Here is a 22,439-nt window from a genome sequence, read left to right on the forward strand (position 1 = left end):
TTGTTCATTCGCTGCCTGTCCACGGTGTATTCAGTACGCATTGCCAACACCACATTTCCAGTGCAGCAGAGCTGACTCCTATGAGCTAGACTTCCCTTTTGAACCCAAGCTTGATCCGAATGTAGAAAGAATGCAAACGCCCCAGAGGAACACTGCCATGTCCTCTCGTGTGGTCTTTGTCTAATGCACAACAGATCACTGTGCTGGAAGGATGACTTAAGAAGCAACGGAAAGGTAGGGCAAGCCATATTCCGTTATCTTTCCAGTCTTCCTTACTCCTCAGCAAGCCACAAGTAGGGCTTGTGCATACCAAGAAGCAGAATTTTCAAAGCTGAGATAGTGTTGCGCAGCACGTCCACCACGCAGGTAAGAACAAAGTACAAGTGTAAGTACAAGTTATGAAAGGCTAATGATACCATTTTGCCAAGGTCCACATACAAGTTGAAACTAATACCACGATGGTGAATGGTGAAAATTCATGCTAATGGTTAAAAATTAGCATAAAAAACCACCACTACTTGAAAGAAAGGCTGCAAAAGAAAGGGCAAGCTTTCTCTTTTAATATCCTTCCCATGCACTGCCATCAAGTCAAGTCCAAGTCATAGTCACTCTACAGGACAGGGCAGAATTGACCTGGTGGGTTTCTTTCTGCTATGAGTGCCATTTGGGCTTGAACTGCTGAACTATGGTTAACAGCCCAATTCATAAGCCACATTCCCATGGAGACAATTTCAACTCAAAGTGACCAATATCTTTTTTAAAATTATTAAAATATCATTTTATTGGGGGCTCTTACAGCTCTGATAACATTCTATACATCAATTGTATCAAGCACAGTTGTACTTATGCTGCCATCATTATTTTCTAAACATTTACTTTCTATTTGAGCCCTTGGTATCAGCTCTTTTTGCCCTCCCTCCCCACTCCCACCCTTGTGATCCCTTGATAAATTATAAGATATTATTATTTTCATGTCTTACAGTGACCGCTGTCTCCCTTCCCCCATGGTTTCTGTTGTTCATCCCCCTGAGAGGGGGTTATGTGGTTATATGTCGATCATTATGATCAGTTCCCCCTTTCTTTCCTCCTCTCTCCACCTTCCCCCTACCCTCCTGGTATTGATACTCCTATTCCTGTTCCTGGATTCTGTGTATCATGAGCTCTTATCGCTGATTTGTACCTGTGTACGTGCTCCAACCTAGACCACAGTGACAGGCAGGACTGGGGTCATGATAGTGGGGCTTAGGGGAACCTTAAGGAACCAGAGAAATATTGTGTGTTTCATTGATGATATACCATGCCCTGGCTAACTCACGCCTTTCTTGTGACCCTTCTGTGAGGGGATGTCCCATTGTCTACAGATGGGTTTTGGATCTCTGCTCCGACCCCCGTAGTTCTCAACAATATGGTTTTGTTTGTTTTGGATCTTCTGGTGTCTGTTACCCAATCCTGTGGATACCTTATGATTGCACAGGCTGGTGTGCTTCTTCCATGTGAGCTTTGTTGCTTCTCTGCTAGATGGCTGCTTGTTTACCTTCAAGCCTTTAAGACCCAAGACACTATATTTTTTGATAAACAGGCATCATCTGCTTTTTTCACCACATTTGCTTATGAACCCATTTTGTCTTCAGCGATCGTGCAGGGAGGCGTAGCATCACAGAAGGTAGTTTGTTAGAACGTGTTCTTACATTGAGGGAAGTCTTAAACAGAGGCCCAAAGTTTGTCCACGACCTCAGTGTATTGCCATATAAATATATGTACATAGGCCAATGCCTCTATTTTTATTTAATGTCTTTACATATGTACACACCTATTTTTATACCTTTAGTCATAACTTTGCTTCCTAGATCGTTCCTCTGTTTCCTTTTACCTTCCTCCTACCCCACATCACACTCGCCCTTCTTCTGCCTTAGTACTTCCTTTCAGCTAGATTTCTGTTGCTTCAACACCACCAGGATCTCTATGTCTTCCTCGTTGTTAATTTTAATTCCCTACTTGTTCCCCTGTCTATGGCATTGTTTGCTCACTGCTCCTTTCCTCCCACCTCCTCCTCCCTCCAAGTCCCTCCAGAACCATCAGTCCTGTTGCTTTCTCCTCAAGCTTGCTTCCCATGCCTATCTTATAGTGGTAGGCAAAAACCAACAATAATGGAGACAAAACAAAAAGAAAACAAAAGATTGAATAAAAACGGGAAGAAAGCATACACAATTTCAGGTCTGTCCGCTGCTTTAGTGGTACTTGCCCCCTGCTTTTTAAACAGTGGACCTCACATTTATTTTACTGGGTCCTGCAACTCATGTAGCCAGTTCAAGTTAGAAAGGGCAACTAAGAGAAGGAATTATCTAGATGATTCCAAGGTGGCTAGTTTGAGGCCTAGAAGCCACTGTGAGACAGGGGTATGAAGAAACAGAATGAGGGCGATGCTGGCAGCAGCTCAGTACACATTGAGTTTGAGGTGCCCGTAGCCCACACTCTTAATAATTTCAAATTGGCACCAGATTACATAACTACTACACTCTCTTTAGTCTGTCTTCCAATCTCCCCTCACCCTGCCCCTTTACTCTCATTCCATTCTAAACACCTGGGCAGGTCGTTAACTCTAATAAAACCTCGTAATTAAAACCCATGCTCTGGTCTAGCCAGATTTGTAAGGTAGAATTGGGGTCATGATAGTGGGGGTGGGCGTGGGGGGTGGTGGTGAAGCATTAAAGAACTAGAGGAAAGCAGCATGTACTGGAGTACAGACAAGAGCTGGGAATCCAGGACAGATAACCCCCTCTGGACCAATATTGAGAGTAGCCATACCAGGAAGGGAAGGGGAATGTGTGGGGAGATAGGGGGAACTGATCACAATGATCTACATATAACCCCATTCCCAGGGGGACAGACAACAGAAAAGGGGGCGAAGGGAGACGTTGGATAGTGTAAGACATGAAAAAAGAAAAATAATTTATAAATTATCAAGAGTTCAACTTAGGATTTCTCTTTAAAAATATATCAGGGGTTCATGAGGGAGGGAGGATGGGGGGGAAATGAAAAGCTGATACCAAGGGCTCAAGTAGAAAGAAATGTTTTGGAAATGATGATGTCAACAAACGTACAAAAGTACTTGAGACAATGGATGGATGGTGTTAAGAGTTGTACGAGCCCCAATAAAACGATTTAAAAAAAAAAAGGTCACACGCTCTGGCTCTGCTTCCATTTTCTTCCTGTTCTAACAGAATGGTGCCTGAACCTGGGAAAGGTATTTATGGCCAGGACTATCACGGCATTAACCTCTCGTAAGCCCTTCCCTGGCCACCTCTTCCAGGACATATCAGAGCTAGCTTCCTGCACATCTGCAGTTAGAGACCTTCCAATTCTAAAGAATTGCTGAGTGTAAAACCCGAAGCTCCCTACTCCAGGGTTGTCTGCACTTAGACAGCCTTCCCAGCCCCAGGGGCTCCTCTTGGGAGCTCAAATTTCCACTCCCTCAGCCTTAGATCATGGGGTGTACTCTGATTGAAACCAGGTATGCTGGTTAATCAATTGCTAGGTTTCTCGAGTGGGGAATACCTCGATTCTTGGCTTCGAAAGAGAAAGAATGCACAGCGAAGCCTGGTGTGTAATCCAAGTGGGTTTTTTTATAAAAGGTGGGAGAAGTTTCAGGTTTTAGTCTCAAAAGAGTACACGCTGCTTCAAGGAACCGTGCCAAGCTGCGCGGAAGCCGCGCTGGGGCCACAACTGAACCTGGGCAACCTCGTGGGACCGCTCATGGTGAACTGAGGCAGAGACCGCTGCCCTGCTGAGCAGGCACAGAAGCAGGGTATTTCCCAGCACTGGGGTATTTTAAACCTTTGGCTGGGTGAGCGTGGGTGTTGGTTGACCACATTGGCTGAATTAAGCCCACTAGGGCTTAGTTTGGGCTGCCTAGGTGTAACGCCCACCTGGCTGGGGGTGGGGACTCGGGATGGGGCTGAATTGGAGCATCCCCAGTTAGTCTTCATGGGTGGCTAATGCTTGCCTGAAGCCTTCCCAGCCTCCTTCATGGGGGCCTGTGCAGGCATGGGAGGACCAACCCCCTCTATCTCTAACCTGGCTACCTAACGCGCTGGACCATAACAATCTGGCCAGTCTACAAATTACCTCTGCAGAAAGCTGGGTGAGTGGGAATGCTTACGTGCTTTCTCTCGGGGTTGTTTGCTCTTCTGGGCCTTAAATGGCCTTCATCTCCGAAATCCTGAGCACTAGGTCTACAGCTTTCTCTCACCTTTGGGCTTGGGGGGCAATCAGAACGGACGCCTTATTGTTTTGCTACCTCACTTCTCCCTTCATGGGGTACGGACGGGGTTAACGAATTTTAAGGGGATGCTCTTTGAAGTACATTCTGCTCTTGAAAATGTAAATAATCACTCATACACTCTATCATGGGTTGTATTGTGTCTGAGCCCCAACAAAATGTGTTCCTGAAATGCCTGCGCTCTCATCCTCACCTCTGTCAAGAATCCCCCCTCTCCTCAATTCCTGCTAGCGCAGGACAAAATTCCCCTTCTGAATAATAAATTCCTTTGATTCTTCAGACCACGCTACGCCACAGACAGCCTCTACCCCAGTGGGCTGCTCCCAAATTCCCGCAGCGCTGTTTTCACCCCCTCCTCCTTACAAATTTCTTCATCCTTTGTTCCAAACCCCTCTCATTCTGGCTTCATCTCCTCCCACCGCTTCCAGTTGTGATCCGATACCGCTGCCCTGTGATCTCACTAGAAGAGATGTCTACAGTAACTTCGCTCTCCTGACTCCTTTAGCGGCTCCCCTTACTGCTCCTTCTGCGTCACAGATCCCCCTCCCTTTGGTGCCACCAGCAGCGCCGTCTGACACCTTTCACCTGCTGCTGGTACCGTCTCCGCCTCTTACGTCCTGCACAGACGCAGCTTTGAATCCTCAGACTCGTCTTCAGACCCTCCTCCCCTCCTTCCTCTCCATGAAGTTGTGGGAGCAGAGGGACTGGTAAAAATGTATACTCCTTTCGTAATTTATGATTTCTCTGTTCTAGGAAGATGTCTGGAACCTTTTGCCTCTGACTTAAACACTTATGTTAAAAGTCTGAAAATCTCACTCAGTCTTACAATCTTACCTAGCACAATATTTATGGTGTTCTTATAACTACTCTGTCTCCCAAAGACAGAGAGAGCGTCTGGGTAGTGGCATTACAGAGAAGCAAGAGAATTCATACCTAGAGAGCTGATATCAAGGGCTCACGTGAAAATGATGATGGCAGCATATGTACAAATGTGCTAGACACAATGGATGAATGTATGGATTGTGATAAGAGATGTAAGAGCCCCCAATAAAAGCATTATATATATATTGACATTTAAAAGGGATTATAAAAGACTAAGTCTCAAATACTGGGGGAACAAAAAAGAATTCATGGCTAGTACCCAGAAGAAAATTCGGCACACTTTTTATATAGCCTATTGAAGACTTTCCATGAAGTTACCAGGGTTAGTCCTTCACATGAGGGAGTACTACATTATCTCATCCACATTTTATCTCACGGCTCCCAATATGAGGAAAGAGCTTCAAATGTGCTGTCTGTTGCCCCTCAAAGCACAATGGGTGTATCAGAACCAGTTAACACTGGGCCACAAGTGGGTGAGCCACTTGGACCCTGCTTTCCTCCAGAGCCTGGCCCACAGTGCAATCAAAAAGGGACTCTAGGAAGCGGATCGCCTTTTCTGCCAGAAGTGGGAAGGATAGTCTCTTCCATAATGTCTCGGGAGTGGCCTGCTCAAAACGCCTTGCTGTCAGGGTTCCTAGGCTCCGCACTAAGGAACTAGCAGTGCTGCCCAGGGTCTGAGGCCCACAGAGACCACCCATCTCGTGCCCAGGCTACTACCATCTCGGGTGAGCCCATTTCTTTCAACATATTCTACATTACTTACACACGTAGCAAACGTTAGCACCTACCACTATTCCAGGAGTCACAGATGTAATGATACAACCATTCATTACACACTTTCATATAGCCTGGATTATGTACATTTCTCATATCCGCTTCTAATCATTCCATGTTGGCTCATCCCCTTATTGGGCAGAGCTAGTCTTACTAAACTCAAAACAGGAATATCTATGCAGTTAACAGACACCTCCCAAGCTCCAAACCTATTACTTCTCTTACAAGTGGCACCAGATACTCTACCTGCCTTCACTTCCTCCCCAAATACTTCTAATATCCCGACAAACGCCCTCCTTTGCTACCTGCTCAGGTGAACCCATGTGTGGGGGACGTCACACAACCTGTGGTTACTTTGCATCCTCTGCCTAGTTACATCAGGTTAAAAGAGCCTTGGAAACTTCCTAATGCACCCCAGTACCCTATCACCCTCCCAAACTTAAAGCCTTAAATTTATAACCTCACAACTCCTCAGGGTGGGCCTGTTGAAGTTCTCCGGCTCTCCCAACAGCACACCAATTCTGCAGTTAACAATAATTGTATATATATACCTGTCAAATTATACCACTCAAATATATGGCATATATTTGGCCTATATTTCCCACCCGCCTCTGCTAGCTGCTTTTACATTATGTGACTATGTAAGTTATGTTGATATCAATAAGTCTGATTCTATATTCTTCCCAAAGAATGGAACATGGCACGTAGTTTCCAATGTAAAGATGCCTTTTGTAGGCGCTGTTGGAAATATCATACTAGATAAGGCTACACTCAGTGCCGCATGTTCTCCTTGTAAACTGTGTACATGTCAATCATATTTTCCTTAAACTTCTCTAGGGACAGTGTTCTCATTTTAAAAAGCCGGCTGGGCTACGGACGCCAGTGCAGATAAATCGCAGATGGGAAAGCAGCCCTGAGACATCCTTAGTGTACCAGGGAATGCCCAAGGTGTTACAATTAATCAATTAAAGGACCCACATTAATCTGTGGGTCCTCACACTCCTAGGACCTCTCATTTTAATATGCTTTGTTTCACTGTTTTCAAAACTCTTCTTGCAGAAAAGTATACCAATCAGACCTGCAGGGAGCTGAATACAGCTGGATTCCAACCCATAAAGCGCTCGCAGACGCTGCCGAAACAGGCCAATTTTAGGTTGCTCATCGCTCATTTCCAGCAGGAAGAAGTTTCAGAACTTCGCCGATATTCCATGTTATTAAAACGCAGGAAGAAAGGGTTCAACTGCAGCACTGCAGTTCTCAGCCATAGCCAGCATCTCTAACCTTCGCCATCCCCGCCTCGCATAAGGTGATAGATACCTCGCCTTCTCAAATCCCTCTCTTCACCCTTCTGCTGGCGCCACAGCCAATCGGAAAGAGGGCTCCTTTTAGACATGATCATTGATTTCTGTCCCAAAAGTTTATTCACGCGGGATTCCTTTGTTCACGCTCTCTCTGACTTTCTTCACCTTCTGTGGCCGCTTGTCAGTCCCTCCGTCTCTTCCTCTCTCTAGCTCTCCCTTTCAGACTTTGGGCGGTTCTCTCTCCACTCTGTGTTCCAATCTCCCCTCACCCTGCGCCCCTGACTCTCCTTCCATTGTAAACACCATTCTATTAGGTCATTAACTCTAATAAAACCTGTTAATTAAAACCCATGCTCTGGGTCCGTTTTCCTTTTATTCCCATTCTAACACAAAACCAGCAAAAATCTTGCTACCAGATCTATTGGACTTCTTCCTTAGGTGAATTACCACAGTGGAAAGAGTGGTAATATATAATATATATGGTACCGATATATTTTAATGTCAAATACTTACATGTTAGAAAGAACATCTTTTAAAATTTTTAGTTAAATATTAGTAATTCGTTGTTCTCTGTGACTTTTATGCTGTAAAACTGCACTTCTATCAAGGCACTGAGAATCTACATGTGTTACACTAGACTTCTTATGACTGTTACTGCATACCAAAAGGAATTAGTTCAAAAAACAAACTAGGGTGAGAAGACTCATTTATAGCTTTTTTTTAATTAAAAAAATCCCCCGTATATCTAATACGTTTAGTATAGCATGGAAAAGTATTGTGTTAACCAACTTGCCATTTTGTCATCAGATTCATTTCTATCCTTCCTTTCTGAGATTCTATAGCATCAGGAGGCACATTTCCAGGGGCCCTTGCCTTCTGGGCAGGTTTAACCAGCTGTAGAACAGCCGGGATGTCGGAGGCAGGAGAAAGGTCCACCTGGGGTGTTTCTCATCTCTTCTTCCTATGGCGGTGCCTGGAGCCATGGTATTCCCTCAGATTTTGAGAGCTTCCCTCCGTGCTCTGAGTTCTTGCTGGTGCGTCACGGCTTCTAGCTCAAACTGTGGGCTGTGATAACACCACATTTCCCACTGCCCACCTTAGAGGTGCTAACCGCTTCTTGCTACCATTGCAAGAGGCCCTAGGCTGGCACCGTAGTTTTATTTTGCCCCCTCTAATATCTTCTCATTCAGCTCAGATCATGCGCTCTTGCAGGCAGGGACGGCAACTCATCTCTTGCGTGGAATCTTACCTCTGACTACAGGCCTCCTCAGAACACTTCCATTTAAATGGTGAATTTTCTCTTCTGTAAAGAAGAGCTGCTGACATTGCTGAAGTTCACCCATCGCTGGGAATACACCCAGGTCAAACAAGCATCAGTTTAGTTAGCTTTCAGCGAAGGAGAGTGCACACTAGAGGCATAAGAGGGTCAACCAGGTGAGAGGGAGTTGGTAGGTGTATCTTACATCTTACGGAATCTGGGCTTGTGCCAGGCAATTCTGAAGAGAACTTAAGGAAACCAGACACTCGCTGGACAGTGGGTGCGATCAAAAAGGGGCTTTTCAGTGACTGGGTATACCAGCAATGTTTGACCCAGGAGGCTCCTAGCTTTTAGCTTTCAGATGGTGGAACAAGTTTTCAAACTAACTGCACAGACTTACTGTGAAGCTCAAATGGGATTGCATATAGCATTGAAAATTCAGAGCATTGTTTTTGGCATATAGACCAAAAACTGCCTGCAAGTCAACTCTAACATATGAAGCCCTGATGAAGTACAACAGAAGGAAATATTGACCAGTACTGTTTGCTCCTCATGATCACAGGCATGTTCAAGTCCACTAAATCACCTGTATCCTCCATGGTTACCTATTTCCCCAAACATGCGGTGTTTCTGCAGTAACTAATCCCTCCGGAGATGACATGCCCAAAGCAAGAGTCAAGCAATGTTCGGTGGTGATCTAACAGTAATTTGGGAAAGTGGATAGCCAGACCTTTCTTACTAGTGTGTTTTAGCTAGGAAGCTCCACTGAAACCACTCCATCCCCATGCCCTTGGTGGTGTTTTCAATACCAGTGGCATAATTCCCAAATCAAGGCAACACACAATCCACCACGGTACATTAGACATAAGAAAGGTGGCGAGTGTTTGAAGTACTTCACAATTCCTAACTGAAACCAGAATGGGGGGGTTTGGTTTTGGTTTATGTTTTTCAGACCGAGGAATTTTAATTTTCAGAAAAAGGTGCATTGTTTTACAGCAGATCACTTTTCAGAATATCTCTCTAGGAATTCAAGGCCTCCTCATCTCCTTCTGGCCAGATGGTTCCCGCAGATTTTAAGGAGGATGAGGAGAGAATATCCAAACCCTAGTGAGATTCCAAATCCTGATCTCTCCCTTACTAGACAGTGTCAGAAACAATGATCAGTTCGCTGTCTGTCGCACATAGACCGATCGCGCTATTCTAGGCAGTTTCAGATCCAGTAACTGGATTCTGGTTATAAAAGAAATCAGATTTCTCATCAACTCTGGAGAGCAGGTGGTAGGGAAACATTTTTATCTTCAAGGAGGAAAGTGGCACCAATTACACCAGTTAGTCCTCGCTTGAAGTTATTACACTGTCTCCCTAGTTAGGGTCTACAGACAAGACAACATTGGGTTCACAATCCACCCGGGCCACCGTCCTAAATTCGGAGGTGAAAGCAGGGAGGGACACTAATGATGTTTACCCTAAGCTTCATCTCCCACCCCACCCCACTCCGAAACCGTTGCCTTTAAACAATGTCTGTCGTCGTAAATAAGACAAATTTAAAAAATTTTTAATCCCTCCCCCAAACATTTACCGTACTTTTTTATGTTCGAGAGAATGTCTAAAAGTTCGTGGGAAAATCTATTGTCTATCGATTCCAATTTTTGCACGACTTTCTGAAGCTCCCTCGGAGATGGAAGAAGCGAAGGAGGAGAGATGAAATGGGACTGGGAAAGGGTGAAAACAAACTTTTGGGAGGCAGAAGGAATCCCGGAGCCCGCCGACCGACAGACAGCGCGGAGGCCCGCCTGGAGGCAGCTGGGCCAGATTTCGCTTTCGATTCCTCCGCGGGCTTTCCCGCCTCTAAAATGATTTGCAAACATCAGGTTGACTTAAGTTAAAAAAGAGTCCCCTCCAGAGGACCTCGTGGCGCAACGGTAGCGCGTCTGACTCCAGATCAGAAGGTTGCGTGTTCAAATCACGTCGGGGTCAATCTTTTTAGCACCAAAGCCAGAAACATTTGTTGAGTAGCTCGGGCTTTCGTTAAAGAAAAGTAAAAGTTTCCTGCATCCCTCTGGCGACTTGAATGCACAAGTCCCTGCACAGCACACTGAGGCTTATTTTGAAGGGATCCCTTTCGTCGGAGTTGGGAGAGAAATGCAAAGAAGCTTGAGAAGTAACTTTTGATTAAACAAACCCAATCGGGTGGGGTGGGGTTAAGCTTTCGGTTGCACCAACTGATCTCCATTCCCAAGCCTCGGCTTTCTCGCCGCGCTCTGTGCCCATGCTGCACGCTACCTGTCGATCCCCTTCGGAAGCCTAGCAGATCCTCCAGGGGGTGAAAATGCTCGCCGCGCCAAACCAGGGTTCCTTGGCGCAACATTGGCTCCCGCGACCCCGAACCATCCCTGAAAATCATGGAAGGAGCTGACTCGCTTCAAGGGCAGTAAAGGTGATCACCATTCCAGACGATAGGAGATGAGCCAATGGATAAGAGAAGGTTCATTTTCTGGTTAGATATCCGTGAACCTCCTGATACTGTAAAAAGTCTGCATGTGTCATGAGGGTGTTTCGTTTGTCTTTTGTTTCACTTTTCGTTGTGAATCAAGAACCCCCCAACAGATTATAAACTACCACATTACAGTAGGAAAAAAAAAGAAAAACACCTTTGTCCCCCCTCACCACCGTAAGTTTCTATTGTTCTGTGCAACTTGCTTAACATATTAAAACAAAAAACAGCATTCTGGAAGGGCGGGGGGCGGGCAATAAACTTTCTAGCTGGACTTTTTTTTTTTTAATTAGTAAACCAGAAAACTGATGAGCATTATACTCTCCACAACAGCATACTCCTATCACAGCAGAGTGGCGCAGCGGAAGCGTGCTGGGCCCATAACCCAGAGGTCGATGGATCGAAACCATCCTCTGCTAGTGGGAGATCATTTTGTTCTCAAAATCCCAAGATGAGATGATAAGTGTTCTTGGCAGCTAACTCAAAAGGTTGAAGTTCACTCTGAGAAAAGGCCTGACCTGAGAATCTCCAGAAAAGCGTGTCCTTGAGTTCTCTAGGAGATGGAGCACTCTCTGGCACCTGGTTTATCTTTGGTAAGAGAAAGAGAATTGTAAACTGAGGGAGAACCTAGTTCAGTTAGTTGCTACGTGGCCCCAATAGAAGATCTTCTTTTGATTGGCTGTTATCTCAGAACTTTCTCTGGCACTACCCAAAACCCAGCTCTTAGAGAACAAGAACAATTAAAAGCTACAATAATGTCTTTCATTGAGTATCTGACAGTGTTATGCACGGTCTCAAGGGTTTTCCAAGTTTCCAATTAATGTTGTTACTCTCTGAAATACTGACAGTTTTAATTTATGTAACTTGTTCAGAACAAAATAACTGCATTGATTTCTTCCCTTATGAATCAAGAAGTTAACTCTATCACATAATGTATACGAATTCTCAAACTTTCCCTGCCTTTGTTTCTCCAGTTATTTATTGAAACAAAAAAGAAATGTGATTGGTAGTCACAGAGCAGTGCTTGCTATGACTATCTGGGTCATTAAAACAGAGGGGTCAGGCGTGTAAAAGCACCCAATTCTCATGAAACTTACATTCTAATGGGATAAATAGACAATGAACTGTGAAGAAAGATGAGGCAAGTAAGGAGAATGTGTGTGTGTGTGTGTGTGTGTGTGTGTGTGTGTGTGTGTGTGAGTGAGTGTGTTAGGGAAGATGTTGCAAATTGAATAGGGAGACCCTGGAAAGATGTATTGAGGTGAAGATCTCAAAGAGGAGAGCGAGAGGCACTTTACTATGTGGGGGATGATGGTCATAAGCAGAGAGAAAGCAAATGCAAAGGTCCTGTGGTGGAAGCATGCACCCTTGTACCAGGCATAGCAACAGACCAGTGTGTCTGGAACTGAATGAATGAATAGCAGAGCAGTAAAAAGTATTATCTAAGCTTTCTGGGGCTAGATTTTTTGAGCTGCTATGGCCACTGATTATTAACATGGAGGCCTGCTCTAGTTTCAGCTTTGAGATTTAAACAAAAAAATAGGATCTCTTTGAGTTCCTGTCTGAGGTTCCTAGTCTAGGCTATTGATACACTTGGGTTTTCTATTGGTTAACAAAACATTACTATTTCAGAACAATTACTTTCTATCGCAAATATACTTAAAGGAAGCAAAAAAGAGGCAATTCGGTTAACACAGAAGTTTCCTTTATCCCACACTGGAAAGGAGTGTTTTCCTTCCTTCCTTCCTTCCTTCCTTCCTTCCTTCCTTCCTTCCTTCCTTCCTTCCTTCCTTCCTTCCTTCCTTCCTTCCTTCCTCCCTCCCTACCTCCCTTCCTTCATCTTTCACTCTTTAAATTGAAAGGGCTCCACTAAAACACTTTATCCGTTTATCCAATGTGGAACTTCCTGAATCAAAACTACTTTCTTAGCAATTAAAATACTAGAAATGAAAATACATCCTTGAAGAGGATGTTTATTTCTAAGAAGCGACGCGTTTCAATCAGATAAGAAACACGTTTTGATGGTTATTAGTAACATGCAATGTACCACAGGAAATTGGAACACCAATCCTTAAAGAAGATCAATGACATTTCTCAAAAATTAATCATTAACAGCAAAAACCTTACAGAACAGTTCTAAGAGGCAGGAAGAGTTTTCCTGTAGAGAGAAATGAGAACGGATGACGTCACACATGGACTCCTTACAGCAAGTCAGATCACAGAGTCTCCCACGTGTTTGGTACTTATATCTACTGAGAACTCAGTGAAAAAAACAGAATATCTGGTAGATCACATTCTCAGAACGTTTTTTCCTTATTGATCTTTGTAATCTGTGAAGCTTCAAAAAGGGCGAAACGAGCCAGCCAGGAGTCGAACCTAGAATCTTCTGATCCGTAGTCAGACGCGTTATCCATTGCGCCACTGGCCCACCCACGAGGTGACCCTTGTAATTATGCCTATAGAAATATCTTCAAAGAAGTCAGCTTACCGAGTCAATCAAAAAGTGAGTGCTCCTTTTCCCTTTGTTGTCTTCAGTTATCAGAAGTTCAATTTCAAGAAACCTCAAAACAAACGGAGTTCCTTTGGTTCCCTTGATTTAGTCTGGTAATCCGAAATAATCTCTTCCACAAAAATGATAGATCAATTTTTATGTGTCTTTAAAACATCTGGTCTTTTTTTTTAATGTAGTTTTCAATAGAGTATGGTAATTACCGGGCAAAGAATAAAACAAACCAATCGTAGTCGGCAGGATTCGAACCTGCGCGGGGAGACCCCAATGGATTTCTAGTCCATCGCCTTAACCACTCGGCCACGACTACAGGCGCCCTGAGGTGCTTTACAATGTTCTCTATGTTACAATGTATCATTTCTTTTATGCTACTTGTTTCAATAAGAACTTGATAATCATCGATGGAGACTAACTATGTCTCTCTCAGTACTGGCTTCACTAACTGGGATTCGATTAAAGGTCATTCACTGAACTTGTTTCTTTTCTTAATTCCTTTTAGTGTTACCGATTTTAACTTCCCACAGTTTTTGTTGTTTTGGCCTTTCTTGTGGTTGTTCTGGTTGCCTCTTCTATTTTGACAATCTTTATAAAAAAACAAAACCCAGTCATCGTCTTGTAGACTATTCAGATACATTTGTCTCCTTGTTTCCGCATGTCATCTTTTACTTTTGTCATTTACCTGCTGTACACTGGAAGTTCCGTAAAGTAGGGGCTGGTTAGATCTTTTAAATCAATGGGTTAGATTCAGGCGATCTTTTGGCCCAACCCTTGCCGGGAGAACTGAATGATAGTGGCAATGAAGTGACCCCAGTGTGCTTTTGGGCTTTCCCTTTCAAATTGATTAGCTATCTGGGGTGGTAAGATGATCACTTTGCACAGTTATTTCCCAATAACCTTTGCCTAATGATTATTTTTTGTTTTTGCAGCCAACTAACCAGGACTTGATTTACCCTGTTGCTTTAAATAACCCACACTCCACCCAAAGAAAAAGAAAACATAAGAAACAATGAGTTTGAAGACATTAGACATCATTTCTGAAAGTCAAGTCACAAATCGGGGAAAAAAAAGTTTACAAATCACATATTTGATAAAGTACTTGTCTTTGTTATACAGAGCTCAGTAATAAAACAATGCATTTTTAAAATGAACAGAATATTTGAAGAGATGCTGCACCACCCACCCCCACCCACCCACCAAAAAAGATATATAGATGACAAATAAGCTGCTCACCATTATTTATTAGGGGAGTGCAAATTAAAATCACAACGTGATTCCATGACACGTCTAGTACAATGGCAAAATTTAAAACGATGGATCATACCAAGTATTGACAAGAAATTGGAACTCTTCCTATATGAGAGGTCAACACTAAAAATGGTATTTAGTATTTTTGAGCTCAACACTGAGACACAGAACAGAGATAGGATTGAGACAAAGAACATGAGGTTAAGAGCGGCTTTATTAGGTTAGGGAAAGAGCTCCCGGGAGGGAAGGGAGACCAGAGAGAGGGACAGGAGCATCTTGAGTTAGGTCAGGGAAATCGCAGCTTGTCGGTGAGGTGGTGGGAGAGACAACAAGAAGGGAGATTTTTTGCTTGCAGCTGCAGGACCTTGAGTCAGGATGCGATCCAGGGGAAGTGTCTTTGTTGTTTGTCAACCTGCTCCCTGCAGTGCAAGCACAGGGGCTGCACAATCATGATCTGGAGAGATAAGCTGCTTGGAATATTGGGGTAGAAGATGCAGACTTCAATGGGTCATTCATCTTCCTGAGAGGCTGGAAATGGGGGCCTTGAAGTTCTATATTCCTGAGGAGCCGGAGAGGAGATGGGGACTACCTAGTCTGGACCCGGCCCAAACACTATACATTGGCCCAGTGGGAGGGGGAGATGGTACAACCACTTTGAAAAGCAATTTGGCAATATGATGTTACTGAGGATATGAATCTTTTCCATTCCTGTTTTTGTTCTCTAAAGACAGTCTTACACATGAACACTGTGTTGGCTTTTGTTTTCAAACTTTTTATTGTGAATTCAGTGGATGGTTTTAAGATGGCTAATTATCTACGCCGAGCTCTGCTGTCCCTCCGGGGCTGCAGCTAGTGACTGTTGTACTGGCTCCGTTCTTTTTGGTCCGTTTTCGTGAGAGGCCGCTCTTACTCACTTTGTTGCTCTCTTTCCAGCGTCTCCGTCTTCCGTAGCCCCGAATTGCTTGCTGCCAAAATGTACGGAGGAGTTTGCACCTGGTCATCAAGTGGCTAAGAAGTTCATTATGCAGAGTGTGTGGCTTGGTAAAGTAGAGGGGCAGCGAAATAGAGAACGACCCTGGGTGAGATACATGGACATGGTGCATGCAACAATGCGCTCGAACAACCCAATGGAAGGGCGCAGCTCCACCAAGCAGTGTTTCCATCTGTTGTGCTCTGGGGTCGGAACTGTCTTGATGGTACCTAGCGACAACAAAGGTTTTCAGTGGCTCGCAAACTCTTGTGCCTATAAAACTCACTTGACCCGCTTGTTAAAAACCAGGTCCTGGGCTCCACCTCCGGAGTAATTCAGTGAATGAAGGGTGTCGCGGGCTTGAAGGGCTCCCACCACAGGTTGCCTTTCTAACCACCTGCGGGGCTGCTCCAGAGTCACCCACCAACGTCTGAGCAGAGCGCACCAAGAGCCGCTCCAGTGGCAATGAACAGAGACAAAGGGCCCCGGACAGAGAGCAAGAAAGAAAACAAAGGAAGAAAAAACAGAGGGAAGGGCGTGGAAGAGAAAGCTATCAAGGTGAAACAAGATTAAATCATGGATTTCCATCTTGAACCTAGAAAGGTTAGGAAACGCAGTATAACGGTGACTCTGAATGAAGGTCTCCGGAGTAGTTTCTCAGAGAAATATACAAAAGCCTCAGTCGATCACGAAAAGATTCAAACCCTTATTATTGTGCAAAGTCAGACATCAAACCCATTAGACAATGCAATCCCAGCTGCTGCTTCCTGATAACCTTTTAAAGGGAAAAAGAATCCACTTCTCTTCATGTGCTCTAGCTGCAATGTATACATAGAATGTAAAATACATACTAGTATATATTGTATACACACACATATATATACATGTATAATATATACATACACAGGAGGGCTTAACTTTCATGGGAAAATTGAATTAGAAAGATGGACTTTCGCCAGGCATTTTAATTTTTTTATTAATCCTTTTATTAGGGGCTCATACAACTCTTATCATAATCCATACAGACATCAATCGTGTAAAGCACATCTGTACATTCATTGCCCTCATCATTCTCAAAACATTTGCTCTCCGCTTAAGCCCCTGACATCAGGTCCTCATTTTTTCCCTCCCTCCCCATTACTCCCTCCCTCATGAACCCTTGATAATTTATAAATTGTTATTTTGTCATATCTTGCCCTGCCTGACGTCTCTCTTCACCCACTTTTCTATTGTCCTTCCCCCAAGGAGGAGGTCACATGTAGATCCTTGTAATCGGTTCCCCCTTTCCAACCCACACTCCCTCTACCCTCCCAGTATCACCACTCACACCCCTGGTCCTGAAGGGGTCATCCACCCTGGATTCCCTGTGTTTCTGGTTCCTATCTGTACCAGTGTCCATCCTCTGGTCTAGCCAGACTTGCAAGGTAGAATTTCTCCAGGCATTTTTAAACTCTCCTTTGTGTAATGTAAGTCTAGTAATCTAGTGAAATTAGTATTGTGTTCCAGGGAAATGCCAACACCCCAGGGATCCTGCAGTCTAATTGGAGAAACACATTTAATGATCAAAAAGACTCTGGAGTTGCAATTATATAACTACCGAGGAGAGGGATATCAAACAACCAAACAAGCCAAACATTCAAACCCTGTGCCATCGAGTCAATTTTCATTCAGAGTAAACCTTATACAAAATTGGAATATGGCGCTAGTACAGAGGCTGCTGTTAGGTGCTCGGAGACAGCGCCGACTGGTGGTGACTCTGAATAAAACACTGTCTAGTCCTGCACCATTCTCACAATGATGCTGGTGGAGCCCACTGTGGAATGCGCGGTGTCAGTGCATCTTGTCCAGGGCCTTCCTGTTTGTCACTGTCCCTCTACCGAGAATGATGCTCTTCTCTAGGGACTGGACTTCTGACAACGTGTCCAAAGCATGTGAAACTAGTCTCCTCATCCTCGCTTCTAAGGAACATCTGGCTTTATTTCCTGCAAGACAGATTAATGGATAGAATGTTGCCATTGGCAGAATGTTTTTTTTTTTAACCTTTGTATGGGAATGGCGGAGAAAGGTCTCCCTGAGAAGAAATGCTTGAGAGAGCAGGGGAAGGAGAGGGGCTAACTAAGGCCAAGATAGAATTCCAGTTGTTTTACAGATCCTGGGAACCTCCACTCCTTAGCTTTCCAGGCAAAGATTGTGGATTCAACACAATCATTTGTTTTCTTTCTTTTTTTTCCGTTTGTTTTCATACTCTCCAGAAACCATACTTTATGGACAAAAATTCAAGAGGGAAAATAACAAATAACGTTCGAAAAGCTTTGTGATCTGGAAGATGACGGAGTGATAGCTGATTTGTTAGGCCCGAGAAAGCTCCTTCCGAAGCCACTGGTGAAAAAAGCGAATGGGCAGGCAAATTTGCACCACAGAATCCGTGCCCTCCTTCCATGGAACCATCTTCTTTCTCTCAGGAATTGACCTCAGACATACATTTGGAAACTCCATCTTGGAAGAAGACTGGAAATGCATTTTTTTCCCAGAGAATAAAACACACGATCTGCAGGCCGGAGCAGTAAACCGGAACTTACCTGTGCATCCCACGGCTGGCTAATTTGTTATAATATGGATCGCTAGGTCTCAAGCCCCGAGTATCTAATTCAGTAACTTTGAAATGTACATGGCAACACATGTTCAAATGTGTTTGACACAATGGATAGATGTATGGATTCTGGTAAGAGTTGTACAAACACCCAATAAAATGATTTTTTAAGAAAAATATATTTTGGGGGGGGGGGTACACTTATTGAGGCCCTGAATTCTCAATCTCCACAACCCAGGCAAAAGATGAAATAGCTTTCTAACACATAGTTAAAATAATGCGGAGCTAAGGTGCGTGTTGGTTGTCTCCGTGGGAGACAGGTGAGGCTAGCTGCTCCTGCAATTTCAGAAAATGAGTAGGTTTGAGGGCAACGAGGTTGGTTTGGTTTGGTGAGTAAGTGTGAGCGTTTTGTTTGGGGTTGATATGGGAAAGTGTACGCGACACAGAATCTTAAGACGACACAGAATCTTCAGACTCGCGGATTTCGATGAGTGGGAGGTGGGGGCATTCCCCCTAGGCTTCTCACCAAGATGAAGATAAGGAGGCGGGAGGGGGAGGACCTTCCCAAGAAGGCCTGGCTAGGTGTTTGATACGGAAGAGTGTATTGAAAAGTGGTAGGAAAAAGTGCACATTTTCATTCTTGCTTCATGAGACTTTAAAAACCCCAATACGTACACGAGTTTTCTCCAAATAGAGAAATTGTGACGAGTCGAAAGATTTTTTTTTTTTTTACCACATTTGGGTTTGGGGTTAATATTTAATCTGGTCAATTCCTACTTTTTTCTCCAGGAAGTATTAGCGAACCCGTAAACAATGGAGAAGAAAACGTTCAAAGCTAATGATAGAGAAATCAATATGTAGCATCTGGTGGAAGGTGGAAAAGGAATGACTCAAGTTCATTTATGTGAAGGGCTGAAGCCGGCCCCTGTGACCTCGTGGCGCAACGGTAGCGCGTCTGACTCCAGATCAGAAGGTTGCGTGTTCAAATCACGTCGGGGTCAAGGGTACTGGTCCTTTGGGATTAACAAAAAACCTTTTTATGCATTGTCTGCTTCCCTGTGAGGTATATTTGATTGTGAAGAGACCTGAACAGAGGCTTGCTCAAGATGAAGATGACAGAATCAACTATTTCAGTGGGATTGGACCATGTCTCCTTTTTGTTTTTTGGCTTGCCATTAGAATTTTAAGATGGAAGGGCAAAATTCCCACATAGACTATGTATCTTTTGTCATCTTACTTTTTTTTTTTTGGTCATCTTACTTTTTAAAAAACCGAGTTCCCTGTCCTTTAGCACCAGAGACCAGAGTCTCCTGATTCTTCTCTTTCATCATGTCTTATGGCATCCTCGAGGCATTTAGCCCCCTCTGTTTCACTCCCTTCACCCAAACCCTAAATGATGGCATTTCTCAGGCTCATCCTTGGCCCTCTTTGTTTCCTAACTCTTCCGTGACTTACAGACCTCCAAGACCTTCAGTGTTCTGCTTACCAGGCCCAAAGTTTCAGCTCAGCCCCAATGAGCCAATGAGCCAAGGAGTTGGATCATCCTGGTCTATACTTTCTGTGTTAGTCTGGGTAGACTTGAGAAACAAATTCATAGACACGCATATGCGAGAACTTTATATACAAGAGCATTTGAATATGAGAAAACATCCCAGCCCAGTCCAGATCAAGTCCATTAGTCTGATATTAGACCATATTTTTATACCAATCTATAAAGTCCTCTTCAGACGCACGTTGACGCTGAATGCAGGAAGATCACAGGCCAGTGGGTGGAAAGTCTTGTGGATCCAGTGGCAGAGGAAACATCTCAGTCCTGGCAGGGCTCTCCGTGTGACTCCTCCAGCTACAGGGCTCTAGTGTAGCTCCATGGGTCTTACCAACAGGAATGTCTTCCAGGGAGTGTGTGTGTCCCGATTCCAGTGAGCTATTTATCTCCATAGCAGCTCCAAATGAGGTCATCAAGCTGTGACCTGATTGACAGGCTAAACTCCACCTCTTTGCTGTTATGTCTTAAGTTGACAACATATTATGTAACTACCACACTTTCTCTTCTTCACTTCCTAATGTGGACAACTAGCTATGTGACGTTTTACCTTCTACTATGTTATGCACTTCTGTCATGTTCACTTCCACAAGGACCTCTTTCCCTCCACCAATTATGTCATACCAGAGAGTGTGACAAGAACCTTGAAACTCCTCTCTCTGAATCTCCGCTAGCTCAGTTAAACCAGTTAAATATGCATATGAAAGTTGGACACTGAATAAGGAAGACCAAAGAAGAATCGATGTATTTTATGCTGAAGAATATTAAAAGTACCATGGACTGCCAAAAGGACCAAAAATCCTGCCTTGGACGGAGTATGGCCAGAGTGCTCCTTAGAAGCAAGGTTGGTGAGACTTCTTTTACATGTGTTGGACATGTTGTCAGGTAAGATTAGTCCTTGGAGAATGACATTGTGCTTGGTAAAGTGGAGAGGCAGCAAAAGAGAGGAAGGCCCTCAACTAGATGGACTGACACTATGGTTGCAACAATGGATTCAGGCATGGTGTGTGAGTCTGGGTTCTCTAGAGAAACAAATCCACAGAAACTCATGTAGAAGAGAGAGTTTCATTTATGTATGTATGTATTTTTAAGAGAGAGTTTTATATAAAGGTTAAGTGCACACCAAGAAAACACCCCGGAGGGAGGGGGGAAAAAAAAGAGGACTTGATGCAAGGGGCTTAAGTGGAGAGCAAATACTTTGAGAATGATTGGGGCAGGGAATGTATGGATGTGCTTTATACAATTGATGTATGTATATGTATGGATTGTGATAAGAGTTGTATGAGTCCCTAATAAAATGTAAAAAAAGAGGAGAAAAAAATGATTAGGGCAAAGTCTGTACAGATGTGCTTTATACAATTGATGTATGTATATGTATGAACTGTGATAAGAATTGTACGAGCCCCAATAAATTGTTAAAAAAAAAAAAGAAAGAAAACATCCCAAGCCAGTGCTGCCCAAGCCCACAAGTCCAACATTCACCCATATGTCCAGCACCAATCCACAAAGTCCTCCTCCATCTCAGAAAACACACACTACGATGCCAACTGCAGGAGGAAAGCCGCATCAGTGAAAGTGGAAGCACTGGCAGGGGGCTCCACACAGCTGCTCCAGCACCCAGAGCTGTATCAGGGTAGGTCCATGTGGCTTCTCCTCAGGGATGTCTTGCAGGAAGTGAGCCTTGCCGCTGAAGCAGGGAACTGGCTAAGGAAGCTGCTCCCTGGTGCGACCATCACAAAGCAAGAGACCCAAGAACTAGACAGGCGAGGCTCACTGACCCATTTATCCCTCCACCCTTCAATTAACCCCACATGTGTTTATTGGCCAGGTTGGCACAATAAACTACCTCACATGGGAACAATTGTGAGGATGGTGCAGGACCAGGTCGTGTTTTCTTCTGTTGTGCATAAGGTCGTTATGGTCTGGAACAGAGTTCATTGCATCTAATAACAACAACGCTTGTTTCATTTTTTCCTAATATTCTCTTGCTTAAAAGAATAACAGATTGTGTTTATTAACCTTCATTACAGAGGCCTCCTCTCAGTTCTTCCCGTCCATTGTTCTCACCACTGCTATTTTCTCTGTGAAGAACACTCCATGTTCTTTGCTGCATGATTCAGACACTCATCCTCAGACATTCATCAAGCAAAAGAAGATATTAACAGGGAAGTGTTGGTTCAATAAATATATTATGATAGAGTAAAATTCTAAGCAGCCAATAAAATGATATCAAAGAAAAATGCTAATGGTATGGAAAGATGTTTAAGACATTTGAAATAGACAAAAGAACCACTCAGCAATGATTTCCCACTAGTACGTTGTCTTGTTGGGTTACTCATGCTGATAGGTCATATAGCTAACTAGTTAATTAGAACACCACAATACTAACAGAAGTGCTCTCTGGGTGCAAGATTGGGCAGTCCTTTGATTTGCTAATTTCCCCCCCTGACTTGTCCTTTCATATCACGATGAAAAGATTTTACTTAAAAATAAGAGAACATAAAATTCTATTTAATGGACTGAGCAGGTGCTCTGCCAGCTCTATAGAAAGATCCCGTGCTCTGGAAGCAACATCAGTCCAATGGAAGAGACAG

The 22,439-nt window shown here is 43.9% G+C and overlaps 5 non-coding genes across 5 annotated transcripts; 3 read left to right on the forward strand and 2 right to left on the reverse strand.

Annotated features, from left to right (window-relative positions):
- Positions 1 to 10,399: 10,399 nt before the first annotated feature.
- TRNAW-CCA (transfer RNA tryptophan (anticodon CCA)) lies at positions 10,400 to 10,471 on the forward strand. Its single transcript has one exon. It is a non-coding gene; the product is annotated as a tRNA-Trp (tRNA).
- An 864-nt stretch (positions 10,472 to 11,335) lies between these two features.
- Positions 11,336 to 11,407, forward strand: TRNAM-CAU (transfer RNA methionine (anticodon CAU)). Its single transcript has one exon. It is a non-coding gene; the product is annotated as a tRNA-Met (tRNA).
- A 1,936-nt stretch (positions 11,408 to 13,343) lies between these two features.
- On the reverse strand, positions 13,344 to 13,416 carry TRNAR-ACG (transfer RNA arginine (anticodon ACG)). Its single transcript has one exon. It is a non-coding gene; the product is annotated as a tRNA-Arg (tRNA).
- Positions 13,417 to 13,725: 309 nt separating this feature from the next.
- Positions 13,726 to 13,807, reverse strand: TRNAS-AGA (transfer RNA serine (anticodon AGA)). The gene has a single exon. It is a non-coding gene; the product is annotated as a tRNA-Ser (tRNA).
- A 5,424-nt stretch (positions 13,808 to 19,231) lies between these two features.
- On the forward strand, positions 19,232 to 19,303 carry TRNAW-CCA (transfer RNA tryptophan (anticodon CCA)). Its single transcript has one exon. It is a non-coding gene; the product is annotated as a tRNA-Trp (tRNA).
- The last annotated feature ends 3,136 nt before the right edge of the window (positions 19,304 to 22,439 follow it).

Source organism: Tenrec ecaudatus, chromosome 1 (assembly GCF_050624435.1).
Source record: "Tenrec ecaudatus isolate mTenEca1 chromosome 1, mTenEca1.hap1, whole genome shotgun sequence".
Lineage (NCBI taxonomy): Eukaryota > Metazoa > Chordata > Mammalia > Afrosoricida > Tenrecidae > Tenrec > Tenrec ecaudatus.